The sequence below is a fragment of the Stegodyphus dumicola genome, chromosome 3 (assembly GCF_044657685.1).
Source record: "Stegodyphus dumicola isolate Sdum_Otavi_A_Nest chromosome 3, ASM4465768v1".
NCBI lineage: Eukaryota > Metazoa > Arthropoda > Arachnida > Araneae > Eresidae > Stegodyphus > Stegodyphus dumicola.
This window is the reverse complement of record NC_140770.1, coordinates 54913118-54920848: the sequence shown is the minus strand read 5'-3', so window position 1 is coordinate 54920848 and position 7731 is coordinate 54913118.

Sequence of the window (7731 nt, the reverse complement as noted above, 5' to 3'; positions counted from 1 at the left end):
TAACTTAGCTAGAAACTAGAAAATTTAAAAGAAAGAAATTTGTTACAATAGCAGCTCCCGGGATATACAACAATCTTTTTTTTTTTTTTTCATCTGTACTGCATCTAAACAGGAGCTTTATTCAATTCTGGTTCCTTCCAGAGATCTGGAAGGAAAACTAGTTTAATGAAATGTTACAGAATGACATTGCAAATAACATATAGAATATACTTCTCTTAACATTCTTATTTCATTCATGACTATTTTAATTATCTCTCCCCGTGCTCTCTGACATGTGTTGTAAAAGAACACCAAACACGAATGTGTTTCTGTCTACGTGTGCCACACTTCCTCCTACAATCAAAACACTAACGTGTTAAAATTCAACATACGAGACCTCTTAACACACCCTACTTTCAACTCTGAACCCTGAGGTACTATTCTAAAAGTGGCTAACTCTAAAGTGTAGCGTCAGAGAGCCTAACTCCATCATTCAACCTTTACCACATATTTGCCATGATTTAATCTTTACAGTCACACGAATAACAAATTTTTAACATTACTTTCACTTTTACCATATCACGGTATTTCTTAACATTTAAAATAACAGTTCACATGTATATAAGAACATATCAACATGCCGTTAATTTTACACATTTGAAAACATACATTAGTAGTACATTGTTAACTTCTATTCTTTTCAAAGCAAGTGCCAATTCTTTCTACATTGAAATAATACTACATTTCAAAAAGTCTTTTAGACTAAAACTTCTTTCTTGCTAGAATGTTTTAAATAAAATTTATACAATAACTTTTTTTACAATATTTAAGTTCTTACACAACGCTATTATACATCAACTTTAGTTTTACGCGCGAGTAATTGAAAAACATAATAAGAAAATCGGTCGCAACTCATTTCTCGCCCTTTCGGCGATAACGGTAGACCTCGCATGAGGTAAAACTTCTTGAAATCTGCCACTTGCAGTAAGAATGAAAGATTAACTTAAGTTTGCAAAGTAACATAAAATTTTACTTATCTTTGTAATATTAAGACATCCTTTTCTGGGCCCAGTCTTTAAAGGTATAGCAGATAGTAGCTTGGTTGATTCTCCTTCTTGTACGGGCTCGCCCTTCAGTGCTTTCCTCTGGAAGCTTCCGTTTTTCACCACTACGGCCACCCTTGAACATCTTCCTTTTGTCCTCTGCTTGTGGTCTTGGCCGTTTGAAGGCAGCTGGTCTTGGTGGAACCGGGAAACTTCTGTCGTGATCCTGCTTGGACCTCGTTGTTGGCCGTTCAAATTTTTCTTGTACTTTTTCCTCCGCCGCTGATGGCCCTTCCGCAGTTCGGCGACTTTTGCTGCGGAGAGTTCTGTCGGATGAGTCAATCTTCCGTTTCAAAGTCGGGTTATAGTTGCCGTCCTTTCTCCCGGTCCTTTCCACATACGTCGTCCTTCTCCCTTCTTCATTCTGGGGGTGTTCGTGAACTCTGTTTTCTGGACGGTGGAACGGCTTCTTTTTCTTTTTACCTTCAATTTTTCCGCGGGGCAATTTTCTTTTCACTTGCTTCTGTCTCTCATTGGCTTGCCCTTGTACTTGTCGTTTTCCCACCTCTGGAACTTGTACCTGCGGTGTCTGCCGGACCGGATCCTGCAAAAGATCTGAAAAGATTTTCATTTTATTACGATCGAAGTAGGGTTTAATTTGATCAATATTTGCGGAACAGGTTTCACCATTTCTTGCCTTTAACACTACAACAGCGTGAGTTATTTTTTCTATAACATATGGTCCTTCAAAGCGTGGAAAAAATTTGGCAGTTTTATCTTCTGGTGCTGAAGAAAGTGAATGCTTAATTTTTAAAACTTCATCCCCTACTTTATAAGTTACTCCCCGTCGTTTCAAATCATAATATAATTTCTGTTTTCTTTGTGCTACTTCCGTATTCTTTTTTGCTTCTTTTATTAGTTTTTCTATATCACCCATTTTAAATTCTGGGGCTCTTTGTTGCACATAAAATAGTTTATCTAACGGTGTTATAACCTTTCTGCCTAGAAATAACTCAGCAGGAGTTTTGCCCGTTGTATCATGTTTTGCGGTCCTAAGGGCGAAAGCAAATTCATTGACATAGTTATCCCAGCTTTTATGAAAATTTTTAACATAACTACGGATAATTTTCACTATATTTCTGTTGACCCGTTCCGCTATATTTGATTGCGGCCGATACGGGACCATTTTTAAATGACGTATGCCCAGTTTTTGGCACATGTCTTCAAATATATTACTTACAAATTGAGGACCATTATCCGATATAATTTTTAGGGGCGCCCCGTATTTTAAAATATATTTATTTAAAATAGAATCGGTAACTAATTTCGCGGAGGCTCGTTTTAAGGGAACAATTTCGGTCCATTTACTAAAATGATCAACCATAACAAGGAGATAGCGACTTTTGTTTAACTGACTTTTTGGGAAAGGGCCCAATAAATCTATGCCAATTATTTCATTTGGAAATTCGGATTTAATACTATTTAGAAACCCGGCCGGGCGGAAATTAATATAATTAACGGCTTGACATGTTGGGCAGGACTGGACATACGCCCTTGTTAACTTTTGCAGTTCAAGAAAGTAGACTGCCTCGCGTACGCGTTGAGTAGTTTTTCGAATACCAGCATGAAAAGCTAAAGGGCTGTCATGGAGCTCTTGCAGGATATTTAATCTAAGACTAGCTGGGATAACAGGTCGAAATTCGTTGTTGGAATTCGTAGTTTTTGTGTAGAATAATAGACCATCTATTAGTTCGTAATGGGCCGCCCTATTTCTTATCGCCACAATATCTTGGTGGCTAAAATTTTCAGGATCCTTCAAATACTCATAAATACTTCCAAACTCAGGATCCTTACCCAGTTCGGTTATTACAGTTTCTCGGGAATTTATTGTACACGCTGTCAGCATTGCAACTTTTACGGTATTACCCTGTTCGTCTAATTTAATTCGTGATAGGGCATCTGCTACGATATTCTCCTTTCCGGGGGTATGCTTGATTACCAGATTATATTCTTGCAGCTTGAGTGCCCATCTTATTAACCTTGGGGATAAATTTTTCCCTGAGTACAATCTAGTTACCGCCGCATGATCAGAATATACTGTTATCGGCGCCTTTCCAAAATAGACTCGGAACTTTTGCACTGCTAACAGAACTGCAAGTGCCTCTCTCTCGGTCGCGGAATAGTTTCTTTGTGTTTGATTTAAAGTTCGGCTAAAAAATGACACGGGCTGCTGATTTTGCGAAAGTACCGCTCCTACCGCATAATCCGAAGCATCCGCTGAAATTTCTAAATTTTCATCCTTTTCAAGAAATTTCAACACAGGGGCTTGCGTTAATGCTTGTTTTAATTTTTCGAAAGCACTATTGGCTTCAGCCGTCCACGAGAATCTTGCCTTTTTCCTTTTTAATTTTGACAATGGCTCAGCGATAGCCGCAAAATCTTTTATAAAGGACCTATAATATGAACAAAGTCCTAGAAAAGAAGAGAGCTTCTTTGCCGTGTTTGGAGTCGGATACTTTTGTACAGCGATTATTTTTGATTCATCTGTCTCGATCCCTTTTTGCGATATTTTGTAACCTAAATATTTTAATTCAGGGGCTGCAAATTTGCATTTTTCGACATTAACTTTTAGACCGGCCTCATTTAATAAAGAAAACACCTTTCTTAAATCCTGTACATGTTGGTCTAGATTATCACTAGTAATAATGATATCGTCTAAATAGATAAATGTGGACTTTCCAAGAACAGGTCTTAACACAATGTCCATGCATCGCTGAAATGTTGCTGGGGCCCCTGAAAGGCCAAACGGCATACGCAAAAATGCATAAGTGCCAGACTTGGTTATAAAAGCAGTCTTAGGCACGTCCTCAGGCCTGATCCCTATTTGAAAATAACCATTCGTTAAGTCTAAAGTTGTCATAAATTTGGTTGATTTTATGTTCCTTAAAATTTCTTCTATGATCGGTAACGGATATACCGGATATTTCGTTATGGAATTTAATTTACGGTAATCAATAGCGAATCTCCACCTTTTTGGATGCTCCAAAGGATAATCATTATTTTTCTTACATTAAACCACCGGACTAGCATAACTACTTGAGATAGGCGTTATGATCTTTTTACGTAGCATATCGGTAATATGCCATTCTATAATTTTTTCCTTATTCTTATCATACCGGTATGGTTTTTGACGAACCGACAATGCATCTCCGGTGTCAATACTATGGTTAGTAACCTGAGTAAATCCTGGAATATCACTAAATAAGGAAGCAAATTCACTTACCACTTGTCGGATTCTATCTTGCTCGTCATTAGGCAGGTGGTCAAGATTTAACCTTGGCGGTTCAACCTTTTCTACACGCACTGGTTTCATCGTCAGCTTAAGGGACGCTTCATTAAAATCCAGTGTAGCTTGTGCGTCTGAAAGAAATTCTATTCCTAGGATTAAATTTGCTTGCAAATTCTTTACTATAAAAAACATCACCTTTACTTGTTCGTCCTTGATACGGATGTACAAAGGTACTTTACCTACGCACTTACATTGTTCTCCTTGCGCCGCTAATACTGTTGTATTATCCGCATTATATATGCGGTATTTGCGAAAATACTTTCTAAAAAAGACTTCTGCTACACAGGAACACTGCGCGCCGGTATCCAGGAGTGCGGTGGCCGGGATATTATTTACCAAGACTTCAATCTTCGGAAGAGTTAAATTTTTCACCATTACTGTATTTAACTTGTAGGAAGAGGGATTTTCGTGGCCTTCGGATTTCCGCACCCTCTCGTCAGCAGAAATCCGTTTTAGTTTAAATTATTTTTCCTTTCCGTGCTTTCCTTCTTTTTCCACTGGCCTTGAGACTTTTTTCCTGGGTTGCTATTGAACTGTCGACGTTCGCCGGCTGTTTTTTGAATGCTCGGGTTTCCTTGCCCACTGATTCGCTTTTTCTCCGTAGCCGTATGCTTGAGTTTGCTGTAGTCTTGGCGTACCAAATTGGTTTCGCTGTTGATATTGGCGTCTTCTTTCGACGTCCGCCGTTCTTCTACTTTCAAACTGGATTGCTAGCTCAAATAACTTTTCCAGTGTAGTCGGATTTCGTAATTCAATAAAGTCTTGCACTTGGGGTAGTAACCTCGGCAAAATCACTTGAATTATTTCAGGATCCGGACGGTTTCCATACAAGAGCTTGAAAACGTGAATTTTTCTTAAAATAAAGCTCGAGAGGCTTTCCATTCTTTGTTGATATATACTGAAAAGTTCTGTTTCTAATTTCGCACGATCCTTTACAACAGGGAAGGTTTTTAGTAGGGCAGTGTTGAAATTTTCGTAAGTATAGGTGGGACTTCCTGCTTGACCCAAGAGACTTCTGCCGATACATTTGAACCAGTTAAGCGCTTGGCCCCTCAAAGCGCTGGTAGCTAAGGTAACTTTTTGAAACTCGTGCACGGGGTAGAGCATGAAGTGGTCATCCAATTTTTCCAAAAAACTGGTTACCGGTGAGTTTGCATTAAATGTTGCTTCTGGTTTCATCGAAGCGCGCATGGTCTGGACGATGTACCCAAATCCTTCCAGGGCGGCAGCTGGCATTTCTGGATTCTGAGCCGTTTCTGCAGGCAGCACAGGTTCTTCTTGAAATTCGGCCATGGTTATTCTTCGTCGGGCGCCACTATCAGGTTCAATGTTTCTTCTTACCTTCTTCGGAAACATACAATGACCTGACTAGAACGGAGAGCTTACTAAAGCTATGTTCACTAATTGTAGTAAGTAGACAGGATACAGACGAAGGGTATACAAAACCCTTTATTTTTCTTTATATACAATGACTTCCGTACTTCGGAATACAATGACCCTCCACTCGGGGTCAAACGTAAAAGATATCAAAATAAAACTAAACTCTAATTTAACTTTAGAATAATATACGTGTAAGATTGGCCTTATAGTAACAGGAAGCGTATGTAGCACAGAGACTTTGAACACTACAATACGTTTAATTTATCAAGAGGATTAAAACCTCTGGCCTGGAAGGCAAATAGCAACTGCGTAACTTCTAAGGTAAGCGGCCTGCTTCGAACTCACTGCTTCCTCTCTCACTCTTGGCAAAAAGGCCACACTTAAATACTTGGCGTTCGCCAGACAACTTTGCATAAACTCCTCACGCTTATAATTCTGGCCGGAAGTAGAAAATAAGAAGTGATAGTAAAGATTTAAAATAAAATAAACGTTAGTAAAACTTAAGATCCTTACAGAACAATGTTAAATTTCTCTCTTTCCGCTTGTGAGCCATCTGTCAGTTGATGCAAATTTCTCTCTTAGCACTTTAGCGAATTTCATAAGAGCTATAAGTGGGAAAAGTGTTTAATCTCACGGCGTGAAACTATTCCGGAAAATCTCTTTTAACACCTATATCCAGTCTTTTTTGCACTTCTTTGAGACATTTGCATTTTATATTTATTACCTCTAAAATTATAATATTCTGTTCAAGTGCAAAATGCTGTTTCGGATATTTCTAATTTAAAAGCAGTTTTGCTTCTGTAGTCGCATTTAGCAGTAACATCAAGATGTTTTAACGGGATCACGACATCAATATATTTTCTTCCAGGCTGAAGTCCTTTTGCTTACCCATTTCAACATGTTACAAGTTAAGCACAAAGAAAATTAAATATTGTTTCATCTTTTCATTTATTTAATTTCAAAATTCGAATTTTAAGCCATGAGAAAGACTGCCCTTTGTCTATCTAGTTACTTTGCCTCATCGTGACCAATTGTTTCTTTGCTCCAAGTTACAATCCTCTTTACTTTAAGATTGTTAATGCGCGATAAAGCTAGAAAGCATTTCGGGCATCAACAAGCCCTATTATATAAGGCTCAAATGATGGGCTTCTATATCCTGTCAGCTGGCATTGGAAAAGGAATATTCACTAATTTACCATGCAACTAGAACAGCTGATCTCAAACAGGAAGGAATTCCCTTTTCGGAGGAAAGGGGATTTCATATTTTCGGGGAAGGTGGATCCGGCCAACTTTTTATTTAGCTCTTAAATGTTTAATTTTAGCTTATGAACATAAAAAATTACTTTTATTAAAGTTTTGGTAATTAATAACATTTCCTGCACTTTTAGTCTTTAATTTATAAACCATTTAAAATATAATCTAAATTCAAATAAATGTGTAGTTAATTTTTGAGTTTCTGAAAGGATGGGCAGTGATCGTTTAGCAACTGTGAAAGATGTCTATGGAGTACGAACGTTTGAGAACCACTGATGTATAGGATTATTTTATTTAACCTTAAGATTGAAAAGTCTTTCCTTCTGAACACCAGTGCAGAGATACAGCTCTGAAAACAATTTCTCGCAGTTACAAGACCAGAAGAGTGGAAAACGTTCTCTCAAACCCATTTTATTGAGGCACTGTGTACCTGAACTCTAAATAGCCGATTGTTCATCATAACTGAAATGGACGAAAAGCTTTGAGCTACAAGTAGGATATTCTGACATTGAATAATTAGTCTTTTGCCAATCTTAGTTTAATAAGCGGCTGAAATGAATTTAAACGGCTGTTTTCTATTGACTAGTATGTATCTGTTTCGTTTTCTGGGAATTTCAGCGTAATAACGGTTATTATTCTGTGAGTTTAACGACCGGGTCTACACTGTACATTGTATGTGTACATATATGTACATTGTTTGTATATGCATATTGTAACGTATTTTCT